The 20,333-nt window shown below is 37.1% G+C and overlaps 1 protein-coding gene across 1 annotated transcript in view; it reads left to right on the top strand.

Moving 5' to 3' along the window:
- Positions 1 to 20,333, top strand: part of Agbl4 (ATP/GTP binding protein-like 4) — a 977,755-nt gene that overhangs the window by 639,757 nt on the left and 317,665 nt on the right. The gene's annotated exons all lie outside the window — the stretch shown is intronic.

Below are 20,333 nucleotides of genomic sequence, written 5' to 3'. Positions count from 1 at the left end.
ACCAGATTTGCTACTGTAAGTATCACAGGTGATTGACAATGACCTGAAACATTTTTATCTACTTATGACCCAGTCTTGTATTTGTACTAACCTGCTGTTTAGCTCTAGGCAGTCTCTTGCTCTCTTTAATTCTTGACTTTCTTCATCTATCAAACCTCATCAATCCCCCTCAACAAAAAGCTCTTCAGAGACTCTATACAGCTTCTAGGACATGAGCTAATGAACAAAAGAACATTTTATGAAAATATTCATGGAAGCATATTCTTTGAAGGAAAACTACTTCACATTACCATTTAAATATCAAATAGTCTCTTCCATCTTAAAACAAATAAAAACTAGCTTTCTGATCCTGTGGAATAGCTAGATACTTCGGTGTTTACTTCTCTCTCTCCCTCTCCCTCCCTCTCCCTCCCTCTCCCTCCCTCTCTCTCTCTCTCTCCCTCTCCCTCTCTCCCTCCCTCTCTCTCTCTCTCTCTCTCTCTCCCTCCTTCCACCCCTCATGTTCTTTAAAAGTATTGAGTTCTCTCCACTTCCTCATTTCCCAGGCATTTCTCAACCCTTCAGTCTGGCCTCATCACACATACCACCATCTCAATCAGCTGCAGCTATTCTGGCCAAGATCAATAAATCCTGCTCTGTTTTTTGTTCCAACACTGTTGGCCATTCTCTCCTTTTGCAAACACTGTTTCCCACAGGCTTCCATGACATAGCATTGTACTGGTTGCCTTTCTACCTCCTTGATTATAACTTTCCAACTGCTGTTCTATCAATTCTTTATATATCATTTAGTTCTTAGAATTTGGTGGTCTGTCCATTGCAGCATACACCCAAATCCATGCTTGGTCTTTTCCTTTCTATGATGTTTCATTCTATCCAGCTTCTCATAACATCTACACCATGATATTCCACAGATGTTTAAAATATGTTTTAAAACAGAATTTGTTTATTTTCCTCAATTTTAAAGCAGTCTTCCTCTTTTTTTGCTCCAGCAAGAAAATTCCAAGGTCACTTGAATCCAATTTCCAGAGCCAGAACCCTTTAAATTATCTGTGACTCTGACAACAACCTTATCCCCAACAGAAGTAAGACTGGATCACAGCTTTCTATTGATTCCCATCTTCAGAAAATCCCCTGCCTCACAGTACCTGTGTACCATTCCAGCTTAAGTGTCCATCGTGTCACTCCCCTTTCAACCAACCTGTTGACCAGATTAAACATGGCCTAAAATTTAAAATTCCTACATGATTCAGCATTTTCCTACATTTCCAGCCTATCTCATTTTGTTATTTCTTGAATGCATCTTGCTTTCCCTTGTGGATGGGTTTTTCCTTGTCAAGGATACTTTTCCTTGCCCCTTTCACCCTACCCTAGTTAACTTCCACTTGCCCTTTAGGGTTAAGTTTAGATGGCACTTCCTCTAAACACTCACTGACACCTTTGATTTTATTCTAATTGTATTTTCCTTTGTCCTTATTTAAATAGATCCCTATGCTTACTTCTTTCATAGGCTAGTAAGTTTCCTTATCTTTCTCCACAACTTTTTCTTGTCTTTCTATATTCCCAATGACTGACATAGCACCTAGCTCTAATGAATGCTCATTTTGATGGCCAAAAATGAAATAATATTACCTATGAGGAGAGATATAAGAAATGATTTTTACCCCCAAGGAGTTCACAGTTTAGAGAAGATGATAGATATTATCTACACCAGAGAGTGAGTAGGGTAGTAGTGACAAAGGATGGAAAGTTCTATGGTAACCTAATAAGAGGAAAAGGATAAATTAGGATAAATTTGCTTTTAGTTGGCTAGATTGGTGAAGATATTTCAAAGGAGACAACGTAGGAGTCAGCCTTGATAATAATAACTATAATAATTTAGATAATAGTAACTACTGCATAAAACGGTCTGTAATATATTAGGCATTCTGTTAAATGCCTAACAACAACACTTTAGTCTTTTGATAACCTGTTAAGTTAATCCTCATCATCCATATTGTATACATAAGGAAACAGAGAAGTTAAATATCTTAAGTTCACCTAATTAGCTATTGGAGAATAAAGAACATGGACAAGAACTGTGTCCTGTTCTTTTAATCCCACTGGCCAATCATAGAAGAGAAACTTCTTTGAAGTTACTATACCAAATAAGAAATGGGTAAAGAGACTTTTAAGAAGTAAATTTAAATGCAAGATGAATGTGCTTGATGGGTCAGAAAACAACTCATGTTCCTTTTTTTAAGGGTCTCACAAAACTCAACAAAAAACAAGTTATGTCCAGAAAATGCAAGGATCCTGTTTGATATTAGCCCACAAAGCCACAAGCATGCCTGTGCTGACTCAGCTTTCTGCCCTAGGCAGCGGCCTGGCCTCCTGGAAATGACAGAATGAAACTCAAAGTCCTGGGAATGTTTTTACTGATGTGGTATAGATTAGCTTTGGTGGTGAAGATTGCAAGGTTTATAAATAACCCACAACAGAGAGGATATGCCATATGGGCAAGTCCATTTGGTAAAAATACTTCAATGACAAACAGCAATTAGGTCTACCTCCTTTTCTTTTCTGAATGCCTTTCCCTCAGGGATGCCTCAACACTGAAACCAGTGGCCAGGGCACCCGTGGGCAGTTCACTGAAGGAAGAAAAGCCTGTCAGAACTGTCATTCTTCCTTTGGTTTCTGTCACCTCATGACTTGTTTGTGAAAATCCTAAATTTGGTTGTGAGCTGACTGTTTTGACAGTCTGTCTTAATGAATGTTTTTCTTAAGCTCTTGGGGGTCTGCATATTTTTCTGCATCTGGGTAGAAAGACTTTCTTCTTTTAAAGAGCTAGGGAGCTTCTCAAAATGTCTTTTAAAGAATCTATCACACCAAAAGTCTTCCATGAAAAGACCTGGATCCTATTGATGGAAAATAAGTCCCTTTCCTCTGAACCCCAACTGCAAATGGGATTTAATTACTTTTAGCAAGCTCATTTTACTTATTTATTTTGGTTCCAGTCCTGGGGCTTGAACTCAGGACCCAAGTACTGTCCCTGATCTTCTTTTGTTCAAGACTAGCACTTAACATGAGCCAAAGCACCATTTCCAGCTTTTTTGGTAGTCTAGTGGAGATAATAGTATCACAGACTTTCCCACCCAGGCTGACTTCACACAGTGATCTTCAGATCTCAGCCCTCTGAGTAGCAAGAGGGAGAATCCTGATCAACAATTATACTCAATGACTTTCCTTTAGTTCTTTAACATTGTGATTTAGTTGCATTCACTTCAAATAAGAACAGCAGTAATTACTGAGCTCTTACATTCTGTTCTATATAGTCAGGGTTACCTCTCAGGGGATGTGAAATCTGGAAAATTAAAGGTCTCAGTAGATGTCACAAAGTCCCTATTTTTTGTCACACAGTGAAATTAAATTAAATTTCATTAAGACATTTCCTTCTAGTTGCACTGACCTACTTTCTTTAGTCCGTTCTAGGAATTGAAAATTTGATTGTCATAAGTTAGGTAGAGTCCATCGTGTCTAAGTCTTTGTCACAATACCTGACAGGGTTCTTAGAATTTGTAGGAAAGTAAGCTTTAGTGAGAGTGAATGTACCACACAGAATGAGAACTGTATTAAACCAGCCATGTAGTCTAGTCAGTAGAATTCTAGTATTTGCTTGCAGTTCATTCTCAATAGCACATTGATGAAAAAGGGAAGCTGAAAGAATGTTCTGTATTCTGAGTGACTGTATTTCTTTTTCCCCTATGCTATATGTTATCTTACCTTCAGGGAGTAATTGGTTTTGTACAGGGACGTTGGCACTGAGGAATTATTTCATAATAATAGAAGTCTTGTTATTATTTGAAGAAAAAATTTAGCCAGAGTTTCATGTTTGCTGCAGAGTCTCTTTAATTACAGTCTTCCACAATAGTGTTCTGAAGGAATTTTTGCCTTCTTCCAGTATGCTCTGCAAAATGCCCACTTTTCAAGGCAAATGTTTTTCCTTTCTCTGTGTATGTGAGGCTAGCAATTCTCTATCTTACCTGAGCATGCTTCATCCAATGTGTTTAGTTTTCTACCACAAGCATGGGGACAGAAACCTGAAAATGGTTTCTTTTTGATCCTATCAATATGAAAACTTAATTTCTTATTAGGTCTTTAAATAAAAATAGAACTATGACCACAAATTCTGACCTGAAAAATTATGTTAAGAACTTTACAACTGCAGGCACATTTATATTCATCAAAATGACCACACTTTCCACAGAGCCCAGAAACTTCAACTATGATTCAAACTTCTTTACATGTACTTTACATGGCTATTTTATTTAGTAGTTTAGAACATGTGTGTGTGTGGTGTGTGTGTGTGTGTGTGTGTGTGTGTGTGTGTTCTGGTATAGGAGCTTGAGCTCAGGGCCTGGGAACTGTCTTTTCATTTTTTTTTTTTTACTCAAGGTTAGTGTACTACCATTTGAGCCACAATTCTACTTCTGGCTTTTTGGTAGTTAATTGGAGATAAAAGTCTATAGACTTTACTACCTTCAAAACATGATCCCTAGATCTCAGCATCTTGAATAGCTAAGATTACAAGCATAAGACACCAGTGCCCAGCCTAGAACATTTTTATAGTATTGGGGATTAAACTCAGTCTTGGGCTTGTAAGGCAGGTGCTTTATCAATTGAGCCATGCTTCCAGCAACTTTTTGTATTGGTTATTTTCTAGGTAGGGCCTGACTTTATGCCCAGGCCAACCTGGGTTTCATTCCTCTTACTTGTATTTCCCCATGTCACTGGTGGTAACAAGCACACACCACTGCACCCTGCCGTTATGCTTTTCACCAAGCTGCAATAACAATTATGAGCCACTGATTGAAATAGAGTCTTGCAAACTTCTTTTGGTCCCAGCTAGTCTCAAATTGTAATCCTTGATATCCACCTTCCAAGTAGCCAGGATTGCACACATAAGCCACTGCCTATGGCTAATTTAAAACAATTTTAAAGCAATAAGTATGAAGCATGGTGACTGAAGGTTAAGTGGAGAGTCCTGCAAGCCAAAAGTAAATAAGATAAGGTTGCTTTATGTTTTTTTTTCCTTAATCGGAACACAAGAAAGAGTAAAATATGATTTAGAAAGGTTACATTAAAAATAACCCAAACTAGTAAGAAAAGTTTGAAATTTTCTGAATTGTCTGGAAATTACATGTATATGCAAAGACTAAGGCTCTGAGGAGAACAGACTTTGGAGTAATAGACCTGAGTTTAATTTCCAACATTTCCCTTTTCTGGTTTTAGAATGAGAAAATTATTTAGCCTCTCTGCACTTTAATTTTCTCCAGGCAGTATACAATGGGGAAAAACACTTCTTATTCATAGGGCAATGTGAGAATTAAAAGAGATAACCTAAATAGAGGCCCTAGCTCAGCACCTGGCACATTGCTAGCTCTCAGTGTACTAAAATATTCTTACTCCCATCAACCCCTACACAACTTGGAATAAAGACATTTGTGTACCTAAAAATGCCATTGCAATAAAGCCATAAGTTCCCTTATAGGGAATTTATTTTATTTTCAGGGAGATTCACAACTTCCCTATAAAATTAGAAACTTGGCATGAGCTAACATGCAGAAAAGATGGAAATGCTGCATTGGTTGAATATTTTTTCCAAGCCTCTGGCAGAGGCAACTTTGTTAACTACTTTGAAAAACTGATCTGAAAGAGTTTGCCTGGCCATGAATCAAGGTGACCCTATGAGAGTTGACCTATTGTGAATTGATTGGGATTTGGCATGATTTCAGTGTATCATCTGGGGTCTAGAAGAGTGAATCACAATTTGGCAGAGAGCTATTCTCTTACAAGGTCAGGGCCAAGTCACTGCCATTCCCCCAAAGCACAGAAAGTCAGAAGAGAGCCGCTCTTAGATATAAGGGCTGTACAGAGAAGAAGGAACTGGGAAGTGTCATAGGAAAGCTTTGAAACTCAACTTTCTTCAATCTTGCTGTCTCTAAATACTCATCACAAACACACACACACATATACACACACACACACACACACACACACACACATTTGCACATAGCTCTTTCAACACCCCATACTTTTGCTCAACCAATTTTCTCTTTCCTCTCTTCTTCCTGACCTGACATACTTCAAGATTTAGCACTGGTATTCAGTCTCCTGAGATTCCAGAATTACGTACTTCTCCTCTGGGTTCTCAGCACCTTGAATTTTCATAGTACAACCCCATCATGCCATGAGCTACTCTGGATTTTAACTTTGTCTCTGTCTTAGCAGCTGCCTTGTGGCCAGAACACAATGATACACCAGTAAAAGCTATGTATGCTGACCTGTAAGAGGTAAAGGGCTCCAAAAGATTGCAAATATGGGTCATTTCAGGACAAGGATCTCCAGACTGGGGAATAAGGAATTAGGCAGAACAGAGCTTCCTTCAGGCTAGTTGATATGATCCTTCAGGGCATCTTACCAGCAAGCCTTTCTTCCCTGCCTTGCTCGAGTGGCATAACCTCATAGATTGTACTCACTTCTCTGTTTCTGAGATACACATGGGTCTCATTACAGCTCTCAAAAAGTAAACAGACAGAAGTGCTCATTTATTAAGAACCATATAATTTTAACTGAATTATTTTATTTAAGGTTTATCATGATCTTGTGAGAGTATTAGGCTCTCTCGTACAGATAACAAAATAAAAGTTCTAGATTTTTCCCAAAGCCATGCAGCTAGGTAGAAAGATTTACTCCACTCCCTAGCTTTTTAATTTTTTTCCACTTGAATTCAATAAGGAAGGGCAGTTGTATGTAGGTGGTAACAGTGAGTATTGGTGGTAAAGAAGTAAGTCCTTAAGAGCCTTCAAAGTACTTTGTTTTCATCCAAGAACACATTGAAGCCACACATAGCCCTTCAAAGCAGGAAGTGTAAACATTAGCCATATTGTCTAACTAGGGAAGCAAAGTACAGAAAGATTTAATGGTATGGTAAATATCACCAGTTCTGGTCATCTGACATCAAAACCATGCGCTACAGCTTTGCAGAGTGGACTGGCTTTTACAGTTGATCTAGCTTCAATTCAAACACAATCTGTAGAGCAGTTATTGTGGCACAGAAACTTTTCTTCTTCAATCGTCTGGTTGAGTATGTATTTACTTATAGCTCACATCAATCCCCTATGGACTTAAAACAATTTATATTATTAAGCTGCCTAATCACATAAGCCAAATTAATCTGAGTGAATTTATTTATTTATTTCTGGGACAAGTAAAAGCAAATTGGATAAAGTTTTATCTCCCCTTGCCTTCCTCAAAAATCTCCTTATGGTAGCTTCTTACACCTATCTGCTTGTAATGTCAGCCCCTTTCTATGCATCCCACATCTGTACCTCTGAAGATGCTGTTCCATTTGTTTTTCCAACCTGTGATTATGTCTCAGTTCTAAGGTCTTCTTTACCCAATCCCAGTGCCTTCCCAATGCACACTAATCATTTTCTCCATAGAATACTTTGTTCCTGTCTTTAAATCTTATTGTAGCTGTTATAATAAGTTGGCAATGTCTCATGGGTTTTCCCCCCCAGTAACATAAGCTTACTGAGGGCAGGGACTCTGGCCTTCATCTATGTCCTTCATGCTGCTTAGCATGATGCCTCACACAAAGTCCAGAACGGTTCACAATATCTCTGAGCTCAGAAACTGATTTTCTAGGCAAAATTACATGCTTTTTGTTTTTTTTACAGGCAAACAGAAAAAAATAGTTTATTACATAATATTAACATACATAATATCTCAATGGTTTTCTCTCCTCTCCTCCTGGTTACCCTATCTAAAATTTTCTGTTTGCCTCTAAATACCCATTATCTTCTGGATTTAATTTGTTTCCATGGCATTTACTATTACCTTACAATAGGAGGTACACTGATTATTTTATTTATTATTTACTTTACTCAATTAGAAACAAGCTTTATGAGGGCAGAAGTAAGGATGTCTGGTGCCTAGTAAGTTGTAATTCACTATTTTTCAAATGAATAGATACTACTAGTTATTATCAAAAAGTGAAAACTGAAGGGCCTGAGTAATTGTTTGCTATTGCTATGCCCAGTTTGAGGGTACATTTAGAATGGATCTCAATCATGGGTACAGTTCTTATATATAGGCCTGAAAGTAACAGCTATTGGAGTTAGACTTATGCAAATTATCTAACCACCCTAAGTATTAGTTTTCCCATTTATGAGAAGGGGCTGATTCTAATACTTATATCAAATTGTTCTTAAGATGTTAAAGTTGATGCGAAATGCTAAGATCAGATAAAGGATAGCTGCTATTATTTTTCTCAGTTCTAAAAGCCATCTATATAAAAAATATGCTGATTCCACATCTTAATCCTTGTTAGTTATTATAGCTGTGGTTTTAATTGCCACTAAATTTGTATTTATTCTCAATCATTTTATATTATTTTGGCAGGCTATATTTTAAAAACATTGCAGCACACTAAATTTGTTACCAAACATTGTTGCAGTATTTATGTCCCTGAATTTTACCATAAGTGGCATATGCAAAAATAGAAGGCCTGTAAGCATTGAGATGCACTTCTTGGGAGCACTAAGCCTTTTGCTTCCCTCTTGTTCTCAGTCTTTAACAGGTGACTGGTGAGATGAAAGACTCTAAAGATTAAGGACCCTTAAAAAAGATAGAGATATTTAGCAACTGAATATCTCACAAATCTATATTTTTTACCTCCTAAAGATTCCTTGTTAGTCACTTAGACTCATGATTGCCTATTCTCTTCTGCATCAGCCCTTTGGGTAGATTGAAGTGTCTAATTAAATTAAACCATTGGATTATAATTATAATTTTGAAACAGGAAATCCTTCCGGGAATTGATCACATTTATTATTGGAAATAGTCATATGCCTGGCCACTGTGGGCTGGGTCCACTAGTCCTGCTTAGGACAGTGTGGAAGAAACATGAGCCCATGAAAGCTTCAACACAGAACTAGTAGGTTTGGAAATAACTATTGTATTGGGTTTCCTATCTTGGTAATTCCACCTTTCTTCAAAAAAAATAATACTAGTCCCTGGTCTCTATGGTTAAGAATATTTATTGCTAATATTTACTGATCCTTACCTCATATAAACATTTACCAGCTGCTTTATGGAATAGGTTTTTTTTTATTCTATTCCAATTCTATGGATTAGGAAACAGACATAGGAAGGCTATTTCCCCTAGTTTACACATCCAGAAACAAATTAAACTGATATTTAAATATGTGCAGACAGTGCCAAAACTGTGTCCTTAGGAAGATAAGTGCTTTACATCTCAGACACTTACTCTCTGTCAAGTAAACAGTTGACATAGTACTTGTGTTATAATTCAAGTCACCCATGCAGCTTTAAATTCAAATGCTACACTTTGAGTCATGATAGCAACCTATCAGGCACATTTAAACACAACCATAGTCATTTCCTTTGTAGAGAAGTTAATTAGCCAAGCAATAATTGAGACAGTTTTATCAGTGTTAAATATTTTCTTTCAGGTGTTTAGCTCTTTGTCATTTACAGCCTACTCACCTTCACTTTCCTGTTACTCACTTCATTCCAATCTCAGAAATTAAAATGAAAAGATCTTTAGACATTATTTTATAGATGAGGAAACTAAGAAATAACTTGTTTGGTGGCATGTCTGCAGCCTCCTGCCAGCAACTCCTATCAGCCTCACGACAGCAGAAGGGGGGGGGGAGGAGGAGGAGGAGGAGGAGAAGAAGATGACTATCAATATCTGACTTATGTAAAGAAATGTAGCAATACCTGACATGTAATTGTAACCTCTCTGTACATCACCTTTATAATAAACATTAAGAAAAAAAAAAGAATGTAAATGCAGACAGAAAAAAGAAAGAACCAAAGGGAGTCATGGGAATGAATGTAGGCATGTAGGAAGCATTCTTCAATGTCGAGAATAAAGGATCAAGTGCAGAAGGCAAGCCTGAATGTGAGAAGCTTAGGAAAAAGCTACTACATGACGTAGGCAAGAGATGATTAGGTCTGTGCCAAGGAAGAGGTGATGGAATGGTGAGCTGGAGATGAAGATGAAAGAGGAGATAAGGGCTTCTTATAGTGTCCATGAATACCATTAAACCTCAATGTCAGATTCCAGATATCAAAATTTGAGAGTGTTAGAGTCCATTAACTAAAAATGGGTTCTTTGCCCATAACCTATTTACATAACCTAGTACAATGTAAATGCTTTGTAAATAGTTGTTAGGTAGTCATGACAAGGTAAAAAGCATATGTTCAATAAACAATTGTTTTTCTTCAACACTTGAAATCTGCTGTTGGTTCAATCTGAAAATATGGAGAGTCAACTGTGCATCTCACTTAATCTCAATCCAAAACTCTAGACATCATCCTTAAACCCTCATATATCCCATTTCACTCTTTTCCATTCAATTTTTCTCCTATCCTTTTCTTTTGGACTCATGCTTTAAATACATCTTCTTACTATCTTTTTTGTCTGTTTTTTTCATTCTTTTTGTTTATTGTTCTTGGTTCTTTTTGTCTTGTTTGTATGTTTGGGTTTGTTTAGGTTTTATTTTGTTTTGTTTTTGTTGGTCTTGGGGCTTGAACTCTGGGCCTGGGCGCTGTCCCTCAGCTCTTCAGCTTAAGGCAAGTGCTCTACCACTTAAGCCACAGTGCCACTTCCAGTTTTCTAGTGGTTAATTGGAGATAAGAGTCTCACAGACTTTCCTGATCAGGCTGGCTTCAAACCATAATCCTCAGATCTCAGCCTCCTGAGTAGCTAGAATTAATGAGCCACCAGCACCCAGCTTGGGATTGTTATTTATTTTTAATTATTAGTTTTAAGTAGCTAAGAGATTTCAATTCAACATGTCAATTTATTAATACAATCCATCTCTTTTCTAAAGTTTCATTATTTTTCTCCTGGATTTCTAACTATTCACCCTAAACTCTTCCCCTCCATAACTACCATATGTGTGTGTGCATATATATATATATATATATATCATACTGATTTTTCCTACTACAATTAGCTCATTGTTTTATTAAAAAGTTGAGAAGTTGAGATATAATTGATATTCAATAAAATGTACATATTTAAAGTATACAGTTTGATCTGAATTCCCCTACGTATACAACCATGAAACCATTACTGCAAATGCAAAGTGATTCAAATCTGAAACATTATGAGTATCAAAACACTCTATCTCCAAACATTGTGGATAAGAAACTCTCAACCTACACCAAGTCCTGAGAATATAGAGTACGCTATATTAATGTTCTGGATTTAAATATATTCTTTGCAAAGTTTTTCTCCCAGATTATGGTTTGTCTTCTAATTCTTTAGCAGTTCCTTCAATGTGAAATTTAAAAATGTTAATCAAGTCTAATTATCAATTTGTTTTTGTGAATCATACACATGTGTAGTGTTATATCTAATATTTTTTTTTACTAATTCTGGGTTATAAAGGGCTGTACTTTCTTCTAGTTTCAGGCTTTACATTTAGGTCTGTGAGCCACTTAAATTTATTTTCTAAGGTAATGTGAGGCATGGGTCAAAATTCTTTTCCCTCTATATGGGTAACCAATTGTCTCAACTTCATTTGTTGAAAAGACTGCTATTTTGTGAGTGAATTGCTTTCACATCTTTGTTAAAAAAGTAGCTGTGTCTTGGTCTATTTCTGGACTATGCTTATTCCATGTATCTGATTATGCCAAAACCACATTGTCTTGATTACTGTAAGTTTATAATAAGTCTTAAAATGAAGTAGTGCTAGTATTTCACTTTTTTTGGTTATTTTAGGTATTCTAGAACTTTTGCATTTTCATTTGGTGTATGCCTTTGTGTGTGTGTGAGAGAGAGGGGGGAGGGAAGGAGAGAGAGAGAGAGAGAGAATTAGAGAATTTGAGTACATGCTGGTATGGGGCTTGGACTCCTGGCATCCTGCTCTTGCTCTGTGTTTTATTTAGGAGCTATCACTCTGTCACAAGAGCCATATTTCTACTTCCAACTTTTTGCTAGTTAAGAGGAGAAAGAGTCTCTTGGATTTGTCTGCCCAGGCTGGCTTTGAACCGACATTTCCACATCTCAACCTTCTGAGTAACTAGGATTATAGGTTTGAGCCACTGATGATTAACAAGTATGAAATTTTTATAGCAAGCCTGCTAAAAGTTAGAAATTTTTTGCCATACAAATCTCATTATGTCTATTCCCTTTTTAAAGTAGTTTGATAGCTTCATATTCATAATAACTTGTTTCAGATTATATTCCCAGATCTACATGCTTGGGGGCATCCAGCCCCCTCCCCTCCACACCTAGGCTCATCTTTCTGAGTTTGCACTCCAGGGACTTTGGTTCTTAAGTTCCTCTTACCTCAGAAACTTTCTCCATGCTATCCCCTCTGAAGGGAGCACTCTCCCAAGTCTACTCACATCTCTTCTGCCTTCTTTATTCCAAAGGCCTCTCAGCCCAACTGACTCCTCCTCCCAGAAGATTTTCCAGACCCATTCTGCCCTCCAGCTACATCAGAGCCTCATTATAAATAGTTCTTACCTTCCAGAGTGGTTTTTAAATTCAACACAATTATTAAAAAATAAAGTCATAAAGATGAATATTTTATATTTTGATTTAAAATAAATATGATTATTTTAAATTTTCTTTTCTCCCAATAGACTATAAATGCTGTATGAGGAATGAGCCTGTGTTGTTTTTTGTTTATTTGTGGGTTTTGTTTATTTGTGGGTATTGTAACAAAACACTTGGCACATAGTAGGTGCCTAATAAATATTCATTGATGATTAAATGAAGTAGAACTTTTGGCATGCTCACCGTGACTTTTATATCAAGGAGGGGTTTTTAGGGCTTGGAACAAGTCTTACTTTGGGAGCAAGGAGACTAGAAAAGACAAGATTAAGTCAAGGGAATCTGTATCCAGGTTTCTTGACTGTGCCCATGGCACCCCATATGGAGTCTGATGTTTTGAGGAAAGCATCTTTAAATAATACATTTATTTGTAACAGTTCATGCATTTCCATTCAATATCTCTTCACTGCCTTGAAATAGGCCCAGAGGAGAAGATAAGAGAAAAAAACAATATTAAGTTATTGTTTAGGAATTTCATCTTCCCTTTTTATTCAAGCAACTCTTGCATCACTGAATCTCTCTTTGCTACATTTAATTTCCCACTAGTCTGAAATGAGGCAAGAGAATTTGGACCACCTACTACTATGGCATAGGCCTTGTAATCATATTAGAAAAAAACTGAATTTTATACCTTTTAGATACTGCATAAGAATATCCAAAAAGAATCATATTGTGCTAATACAATCAAGCAGCCAAACCTGCTTTTTCTTTTCTTCCCACTGAAGCCAGATTTTACTCTTAGGATTCTAACTGTGAAATTTGTGTAACCAAAGATCTCTACCACTCTGGTTTCCTCATATCTCATTTTTAAAATCAAGGTAACAATGATTTCTTCTCTACCCATATTTCAGAGTTGTTGCAAAACTTAATACCATAATAATTTACTAAACATAGTATATTTTTATTGTGGGAGCTAAGTCAAATCTTTTGTTATTGTCAAGGTAATTTACAGAGGGGTTACAGTTACATAAGTAAGGTAATAAGTACATTTCTTGTCATACTTGTTACCCCTTCCCTCATTTTCCTCCTACTTTTCCTCCCTTCCAATCCCCCCCAAGTTGTATTTCCAACGTACTGTCTTGTGGATATTGCTATTGCATTGATTTCCCCCTTGTCCTTTGTCTCACCATTCTGTTGTTCCCCTTCCCTTCCCTAATTTAGAAAAATGTATATACAATACCAGGGTACCAAAATCAAATACACTGACAACAGGGGATATACCATAGGGTGAAGAACATACAAAAGAAACAAGAAATCACATAGAACATTAAAAACAATACCAAAGGAAAAACCTCTTGTGCCCATGTCTTGGAGTTCATTTTGCCTAGCATAATCTTATATGGTCATATGTACGTAGCTATTGAGCTATTCTGCACATATGCTAAGATTATCCTAAGACATATACTAATTATTGCAAATAAGGGAAGCCATGGGACCTATGTTTCTTTGGGTCTGGCTTATTTTACTTAATATGATTTTTTCTAAGTCTTTCCATTTCTTTACAAATGGGGCAGTGTCATGCTTTCTGATGGAAGCATAGAATTCCAGTGTGTGTGTGTGTGTGTGTGTGTGTGTGTGTGTGTGTGTGATCCATTCATCTACTGAGGGGCATCTGGGTTGGTTCCATATATCTTAGCTATGGTAAATAATGTCACAATAGTTGTACCATGATCATTTATGTATGATGTGCCAGGAATTATGGTAATTACATTAGGAATGTGAATTCTAGCGATCTAGTATTAGTTTTTTCTTCCAAGGTATTAGTTTTTTTCTTTTTTTCATTTTTATGAATTAAAATGGAAACACTGGGAATTAAAGACAAATACTCAAAATTGCAAAGATTCCTAAATGCCAGGCTTACAATATAGACGAGTCAAAGGCATCATGGGAAGAGTTAAATAGAAAATGGCAGGGTCAGATCCAGGTTTTCAGAGGATCTTTGTGGACATGCATGAAGTGTAATTTAGAAGGAGAAAATGGGACTGGAAATGGAAAGGAGGTATATAATAATAAGGAAATGCGTTCCCATTCTCAAGGCATTTTTATATCCTTTTCTTTATTTATTCTCCTAAGAACCCAGTGAGGTAAGAAAGATGATGTTATTAATGACATAATCCTTGCTACTTTTAAATATATAATCTGCAACCTGAAAATAGTATAAGTACTTCAGTCCAATATCATACAGCTTGAGACAGCAAAACCAGTCTTAAACCTAGAGCTCTGGACTTCTGCTGCCTGTATATTTATAGGAGTTTTCAGTGGCTTTAGTCTTTCTTGGAATCTCTACTAGCATCTAGAATCTGAGGAAAGTGAGGGAAACAAGACAGGAGGAAATGAACTCCAGTTGGACAATAAAACCAGGTGGCTTAGTTACAAAAGGTTAAAATCAACTTGCTTGATTGATTATGAATTTTAAGCAGTTTTTCTTCAGTGTAATCAGCTTTTTCTCATCGTCATCTCTCATTAGGGAAAGATTTCCATTCCAGCCGTGATTGAGGATATTTCCCAGCATGTGCGTTTTGCATTCTCTGCACTGAGCACCTTGCTGACAGAATCAGAAGCTGTCTCTCTTCACCTACCCCTTTCTTCACTTCTCATTCCCTGCTGGTTGTGAGTCCCTTGCTGGGACAGTGGGAAGTGACCCTGGAGGAAGAATTGAAAAAAGATCATGATCATATTGACCACTGGCTGGTCCATGCCTGACGGTCAGCCGCCAGCCTTTGCCAGGATGATGGAAGTGGCTGCCTCATGGCCTCTTTCTCTCCTGTTCTAATTGGCCTTTATGAATATTTAATGAAATCAAGATAGAATTCAATCAGAAGCTTTACCTGTCTCATCTTTAGGGGAAGGAAGAAGAAAAAGAAAATGGCAGAGTATTATGATTAGATTTCTTTAGCCACAGGATAGAAGCAGAGTCCCCCAAATCCCTCTGGCATCAGGTGCCAAAACCCCCTTCACTACCCAGGTACTTGTGCATAGTGTAATAAGTAGATGCTGATTTCCACATTCCATACAGGTGGGTGGATTTTTCTGGAGAAGTAACAACTAATATGCTTCAGCGCAAATTCAAGGTGAAGATTTTTTTTCTCCACAGGAAATCCTCTCTCTCCTGTCCTGCTGAAAACCTCTTTATTATAAAATCAAGCCTATCTTCTTTTCAAATTAAATTTATTCCTTATTCATTAGAAAAAATTATAAAATTTCCCATTGTCTAATTTACTACAAATGAAATTAGTACTTTTACAGTTATATATCCACTGTAACAGTGTACTACATGACTACACAGCAATCTTTCATAGCCAACCTTTTACCACTAAATATTTATCTATAATATAAAGCATAATGGCTTATTGCATTTTATTGTATACAGGTACCTGATTCTAAATTATTGGCCCTTCCACTGAGAGCCCCAAAAATGAATTTATAACTAAGCAGAAAGAATAATGTAAGAGCTTCAGTCTTGGAATCCAACTCAGGTTTTACATGTTAATTAGTTGAATTGTATGTTCTTGGGAAGATGAATTAACCCCTCTAAATATTAGTTTTTCTAAATCCTGAAAGAAAGGTTGTTTTGAAGAGTAAATGAGAATATATGCAAAGCATCCAATACAATATCTGATATGAGGTAAATGTTTAGTTTATGGCAACTATTAGTACTGTCATTATTAATAATGCTTTGATAAATTTCCTCTTAGCCAAATATTAAGCACTTCATTAAGCTAATTTCCTAAATGTGGAGTTGCTGGGTCAGAGGATTTTCACATTTTTAAGTTAACTGAAAAATGTTAAAGCTCTTCAAGTGTCTTTTTTTATCTCAAATCAGCCTCTTAATAATCTCTAACATTTAAAGTTTTCATAGCCTGTGACTTAAGAAACTTGGAACATGTCCCTTCTCATCTTGATCTTCAGTTTTAACACTGAAAAGCTGAGGTGACTGTTTCAGTACATTTGAGCTGCTATAACAAAGTAGCCTAGACTGGGTGTCCTATAAACAATAGAAAATCACTTTGCACAGTTCTGCAGGCTAAAAAATATGAGATCAGGTTGAATTGTGGTAAGGACTCTCCTTATCACTTCAGATTTTTCATAATATCCTCACATAGTAGGAAGAGGTCTAGATAGCTCTCTGGGGTCTTTTAATAAGGATACTAATCCAGTTCAAGAGGATTCCACCCTTAGTGCTTTCTAATTGTCCCCCAAAGGCCCACTTTCCTAATGCCATCACATCCAGGGCATATGAGTTTATTTCAGGCCTATGAATTAGGAGGAAGAACAAATGTTTAGTCCAAAATAGTGTGAGACTATATACATGCTGGTTGGCATAGTCTCTCCAGAAACTCTGTCGTGGTGAAAGCCACCATTGAAACAGACAGGCCTACTGCCTGAGCAGCCCCGGTATCAGACAAGTATGTGGTCATTTATTTTAGACTTCATTTTTGCTGGGGCAAGGTGTAAAACCTATATTCTATTCTTTTCCTCCTCAAGTATGACCACAGCCATAGTCTCCTCGGTGGATATAACTTTGCCTTCACAAAACCACAAAAACACCACTGACTCCAAGCAGCTTCTGACACCCCTCCTTCAAAAGCCCCCTAGCCCCACTGAAACAAGGGCTGGTAGCTCAACTATAGTTTGGAATCAAAGACGAAAGAAAAATACAAGAACATATACACAAATTCCTAACCAAATAAATTATCTGAGGGCACTTTAAAGCAGTATATTACTTAATCCTTACCATGATCCCACAGAATTGTAGAATTCCTATATACCTAACAGAAAGTTGAGACTAAAAAGCTTTATAAGAAGAAAGTTCTGGAAAATAGCAAAGGTTAGCCTGACACCAAAGCTCTGAGGCTTAACCAGTCTCTCCTCCTGTACTCTGAGCGTGAGTAGGTTCATGGTGGGACAGAAGACAGAAGTAAAGCTTGATGCTCTTTATAACTTTGCATTTTATTAAGACTCAGCTCTCTTATTAGGCATGAAAGAGTTCACCATACACATATATACCTGCTACACTCTGGCCCCAGTCTGAAGCCCAGAGGAAATCACTCCCATTTTAAGACTCCAGTATAAGAAGGGACCCTTATGATTCCTTTCTTCTGAGGACTTCGCTATGCTTCTAATTGAGAGGCTTGAATTTGAGTCTTTGACATTCAAGGTCCTTCACCTCTTTAAAAAAATGAATGAATTTAACCATCAGCCTTGGAGGACTTTCTGAGCTCCATATGGACTTATAAAAGATCTAGTTTGGACTCTAAATCTGCCACCCTTCATAACTCCACTAACTACTTTTCAGTGTCAAAGACACACAAGATAATCAGACAATCTGAAAAATCTTCTAAGACCTTCCTGGATTGCATAGCTTTTATACAGTTTATTTTTCTTAGCTTTAATCCAAATGTAGTTTCTAATATCTTCTAATAAGCTTGCGCCTAAATTTCTCACAGTTATTGCTCTCAGGAAGTTTTCCCTCCTAACTACCCCTCCCTTCCTACACTTTCTTCTTTTTTTTCTTTATTCCTGCTGGCAATAATTATAAGTTGTAAAGCTCCCCAAAAAGCGGATATTAAATAGGCTGTATATGATTAGAGATAATGTCACAGGCATGCATCCGAAAACTGCTGCCTGGATAATGTGTGTTTTTCTCCCTCGACACTGAACACAGTCATTATGCCTTAGAAGGGGCAGGGATTTGTATTTACATGTAAGTGTTTACATCTAAAGAATGCCTTCATTTGTGCTAGGAGGCTGTTCCAAGCACTAATCTACTTGCTATGAGTGTGAGGTTGATGGGACACCTTTCTAAGATGGCAACAATTTTACAAATGTACCTTTCTCTTTGATTCATAGATTTGATTCTTAGATTTGAAGGGCTAATAGGATTTGGGAATAAAGTAAACTTCTTCCCTGAATTATGAACATTGCCCTGAGTCTGAGACTAAATTCTAATCCTTTTAAAAGAAAAGTAACCAGGGACATAGCTACCCCTAATGTTACTGAAACATGTTTAATTTCATTCATCCTACAAATACTTATTGAGTAATTACTGTATTCCAGACACTGTTCTGGGTACTGGAGGCAAAGGAAGGAACATAACATATAAAACTCCTGACCTTCAAAGTGCTCATTTGTATTCTAAAAAGGGAATAATACAGAGCAAAATAAATGAAATATTTCATATGTGAGGTGATGAAGTGCAATTGATTATGTAATTTATCATCCAAACCAGGATACCTGCTAAGAGTGAAAGCAAAAACTATTAATGAATGCATGTGTTTAAAATAAAATGTAAGCCCTGACAGTGGTTATGGTAAAGTGCTACAGAGAAAAAAAAAAGCAATTGGCATATGGGTAGGAAGAGACAGGGGAGTCAGGGAGAGGGCTGGATTAAATACTAAATAGGAAAGTTAGGAAGCCATCACTATGAAGAGAAAGGAAGTAGGATATGACTATCTGAGGGAAACCACAGGCACAGCAGTTAAAGTGGATCATGGCTGACATGCTCCAGGAACAGCAGGGAAGCAAGTAGCTTACATGGGGCCACAGAGAGGAAGACAGGCCAGTTAAACACAACAGTTACAGACGTTATAAGGGTTTTGTTTTACAAGTGAGATGATACCTATCTTAGTGTATTCGGGATGCTATAACAAAATATCATAAACTGGGAAGCCCTTAAACAATAAATATTTATTTCTCACACTACCTTTCTTTCTCCCTTTCCTTCCTTCTCCCTTTCCTTCCTTCCTTCCTTCCTTCCTTCTCTCTCTTTTCTTTCTTTCTTTCTTTCTTTCTTTCTTTCTTTCTTTCTTTCTTTCTTTCTTTCTTTCTTTCTTTCTTTCCTTCTTCCTTCCTTACTTCTTTCCTTTCTTTCTTCTTTCTTTCTTTTCTTTCTTTCCTTCTTTCTTTCTTTCTTTCTTTCTTTCCTTCTTTTTTTCTTTCCTTCTTCCTTCCTTCCTTCTTTTCTTTCTTTCTTTCTTTCTCTTTACTACTTAAGCTACAGCTCTCTTTCCAACTTTTTTCATGCTTAATTTGAGATAAGAATCTCATAGACTATACTGACCAGGCTGACTGTGAACTTTGAACCTCAGATCTCAGCCTCCTGAGTAGCTAGGATTACAGGTGTGTGCCATTGACACCAGGCTTATTTCTCACATTTCTGAAGAGTGAAGAAATCCAAGGTCAGTGCACCAGCAGATACAAGGTCCTTTCAATAGATGAAAATCTTGTCTCTGTCTTCATGAGACTAGCTGGCTTTCTCTTAGTCTTATTATAGGGACACTAACCCTATACATGAAGCCTCTGTCCTTATGATCTAATCACATTCCAAAAGCCCAGCTCTTAATTCTATCATATTAAAGGTTAGAAATTTTGTTATTGCTGTTGTTGCAAGTTCTGAGGCTTGAACTCAGGGTTAGACTCTTGTCTCTGCCCTTCTTTTGTTCCCGAGGCTAATGCTCTACCACTTTGGGCCACAGCACTATTCTGGTTTTCTGGTGATTAATTGGAGGTAAGAGTCTCATGGACTTTCCTGCCTGGGCTGGCTTCGAATCCCAATCCTCAGATGTCAGCCTCCTGAGTAGCTAGGATTACAGGTGGAAGCCATCAGTGCGCAGCTTAAGGAATTTTAACACAAGAATTTTGTGAGAATCCAAGACTTCAGAGCACATCAAGAGCCATTTGAGGTTTTGGAGCT

This window comes from Dipodomys ordii, unplaced genomic scaffold (assembly GCF_000151885.1).
Source record: "Dipodomys ordii isolate 6190 unplaced genomic scaffold, Dord_2.0 Scaffold33, whole genome shotgun sequence".
NCBI lineage: Eukaryota > Metazoa > Chordata > Mammalia > Rodentia > Heteromyidae > Dipodomys > Dipodomys ordii.
Note: the sequence above shows the minus strand (reverse complement) of the source record. Positions and strands in the feature narration are given on the sequence as shown.